This window comes from Sapajus apella, unplaced genomic scaffold (assembly GCF_009761245.1).
Source record: "Sapajus apella isolate SASKATOON/1434 unplaced genomic scaffold, GSC_monkey_1.0 scaffold10, whole genome shotgun sequence".
Classification (NCBI taxonomy): Eukaryota; Metazoa; Chordata; class Mammalia; order Primates; family Cebidae; genus Sapajus; species Sapajus apella.
The window spans coordinates 30,275,477-30,279,122 of record NW_022436950.1 but is presented as its reverse complement, the minus strand read 5'-3'; positions in this window follow the sequence as shown (position 1 = coordinate 30,279,122).

The window sequence follows — 3,646 nt, the reverse complement described above, 5'->3', positions numbered from 1 at the left end:
CATTTTTAAATTTCATCCAATGCAGTGTAAAGTTTGATTCTACTTTTTGATCAGGCTTAGAATACATTCTGACTCTCTCCTACTCCATTATTATATGTGAGACTATGTCTGGGAAGGAATTTGTAACATGCCTAGTCTTGAATATTGTCCCTCGCTGAAGGGCATGTGAGAAATTAACTTGGAAACTAGTAGTTCAGAAAAGCATATTTTAATTTACTTTCTTGAGTTATAATTCCATGCCTCACTGACCTTCCATGTATTTTCTAGTTTATTATTTAGACGCTAAAATCATATTGTTAATTATGACACTCAATCTTTCTGATTTAATTGTACAAAATTATCATTTTAAAACATTATCATGGTCATATGTGGTGGTCTTATTCAGTGAGAATATCTGGTGTCAGGGCCTAAGGAATCTAGATTATTCATAAGCACCTGATGTTTGGAAACCATTACACACTTGATTATGCTTGCCCTTATTATTCTTTAGTTATGTCAAATATGTCAGTCTTACATTTTTCAAGAGGAATATCAGCTCTTTGAAAAACACATACATTCTTTTCTATGTATGGTTCATGCTAAGCCAAATGCCCTACACACAGCAGGTGCCAAATGAACCCTTGATGTTTGCTTACTGAAAAAAATATTAATATTTGTACAGCTATTTTGTCATTTGACTAAAATGTATTTGGTGAAAGAAAATAGCAAAAGATTTATCTGTTTCAGCAATATGAATTACCTTTCAACATAATAAAAGCAAACTTTTCAGATGCCTCTCAGGGTTTTAAAATACTACCTTTGTGATCTACTTTGCCTCAATACCACTTAAGACAGTTCTTCTATTGGTTCCTGTGTCTAAGCACATGACTCTTGTTTTTCATATACTGGTAGGAAATGTTTCTATTCCCCCTAAAAGCTTAGGTAAGGGCTAGATCCTGAGTAATAGAAGTGGTAAATCACAATTCACTGAGACTGAGCCACTCTTTACAAATTTCACTTCAGCAGCTTTTTACCTTTTTCAAGTTAAAATAATACTATCACTGAAACATAAAAAGGATTATCATGGAACTAATTACCATTAAATAAAGACCACAAACTCTCAGTATTAGTGCTGTAACTTGTGTTTCATTGGGTTATGCCATATTCTGCTAAATTAAGCACTGTTATAATTTGCTCTTGCTAAATTAACTTTTACAAATGATGCACAGAAGCTCATTTTCTCCGAGAACCTCCCACCCAACATATATGCCCAACTCAAGGAAGAGGCATTCTCTATATAGATCCTTTTAAATGTGAGTGCTGTTTATTGGAACACATTTCTAGGAATGGAGACTTTAATATGTATAACAAATGAGGTAATTTCCCTTTTCATATTTAACATAAGCAAAACAAAAAGCCAACCAATCAACACCAACAACAAACTCCATAGAGGCAGGACAGAGCCATAAGTCACTGGTACTTGGGAGAGATCTGAAGCTTCTTCTGCTTTTGTTTTCTGCACTATCTTCAAATCGTCTCTTTCTCATGGTGGTAGCATAGGTGCATTGCAGGGAAGTTCCTATTTGGAAGCTCATTACCTTGGTCTTCTCATCCTCTAAAGACCTTGGGAAAATGGACAGCCAGACTCTACACTAGATTTTTTTCTCTTCTCTTTCTTCCTGTCCAGAAGGCTCTAGTATGGCCTTTCTTTGCATTTCACAGCCAATTTTGAATAAAGGGAGGTGAAGTGAAAAAAGTAGATTCTTTAGAATTTTGTCTCTCTAATTGATACTGATTCTAATGTAAATACAAGGAGTTTCCCATGCAGTCAAGTCTACCACAATGGAAACTATGTTGAAATAATCAAAGGGTTAATGTGATGATCATTTTCCTCTGGTGAATGCATTTCCCTCTGGCACTTTGAGAAAGGAATGTTTATTCAAACATTAGTTTTTTTAGGTAAGAATTACTTTAACGCATAAAAGAATAGCTAAGGCAGGCAGGTGGAATAAACTTTTAGTTTTTCTACATATTTTCTAAAAAGACATTTTGTTGAGATAGTAATTATATCTTGAGGAAACTCATTTTGTTGTTTATAGTAATTGTTTTGATGGTGTACACATATGCCATCAAAACACATTTAAATTATACAATTTAATAAGTTTTGGCATATGTGTACACCATCAAAACAATTACTATAAGCAAAATAATTCTTAAAAACTCACCACCCAAAGAGTTTCCTCAAGATTTTTATATTACTCTTACCTGTTTCTACCCAGTTCTTACCCCCACGTACACATTGACTTGCTTTCTGCCACTATAAACTAGTTATAGATTCATTTGCATTGCCTAGCGTTTTATATAAATGGAGTCCTAAACTATGTACTTCTTCGTATCTAGCTTTGTTCATTTAACATAATTATTTTGAAGTGTATTTACATTTTTGTGTGTTCCAATAGTTTATTTCTTTTTATTATTGAGTAGTGATTCATTGCATGAATTTATTTGTCCGTTTATTCACATATTAGTGGACATTTGGGTTGTTTCCAGTTTTTAGCTATTACCAATAAAGCTGTAATTGATGTTCTTACAGAAAATGGGTATGGAAATGGGCTTTTTATTTTCTTGCATAAGTAACTAGGAGTGGAGATCTAAGCTGCAGGAGGCATGTGTTGAACTTTTTATAGAACTGTCAAACTATTTTCCAATGTGGCTCCACCTGCATTTCATATTTTCATCAGCAATGCCTGATAATTCCAATTATTCCATGTGCAATGCAGCACTGGGAACAAAAGTAAGAGGAAAAGGAGAAGGAGGAGAAAAAGAGGAGGAAAAACTGGAAGAATAGCAAGGAGGAAAAGGGGGAAAGATAAGATTTCTGCATATCTGAAGGCTAAAGTGTAATAAAAATTACAAATGTTGTCTAATAAATTTTTCCTTATATTTGATAAACAGTTTGACATGTTCAGAATGCAGGCAAATGGAGCACTACTTTGAAAATCAAAAGATAGATTATTGTCTGTTTTTTCTCACTAACTGGATGACCTTTATTTTTGTGGGCTTCAGTTTCCATGTCTACAAGAGAAACAGGACTCAGAAGTTCTCTTTCAGCAACAGATTCAGAAATAACTACACTTTGTTTATGCTTTTAGCTCTCCTTTTTGCCCAGTACATATTTAATTTGAAGAGTAAAAAAGAGAGTATCCCAACCTTCCAGGAGGAGGAAGCAATAAATGAAATGACCCTGAGCCATTTAGCAAACCTAGATAAATAAAATGGCCAGTGCATCTTGATGATGGCGAATGATGATGGTGAGTGATAGGAGTGAATTCAATCTTCTGAGGATTATCAAGAATTGTAGATTTTATTATAAATGCGACAGGGCATGGACTCTAGAGACAAATTGCTTGGGTTGGAATCCCTGCTCTACGATTTCCTAGCTGTGGAGACTTGGGCCAAGTATCTAAACAACCTTTCCCTCAGCATTACAATAAGGATAACAGCAGTACTAATCTCATAGTTATTATAAAGATTAAATGAATTTTAGGGCTTAGAACTGTGCCTGACACATGTTAAGCAGGATTTAAGTTAACATCATTACCAACACTGCTCTTTGGCTTCCTATTGCTGATTCAGAGTAACGAAACCCAACGGGAGGAGCTTCCAG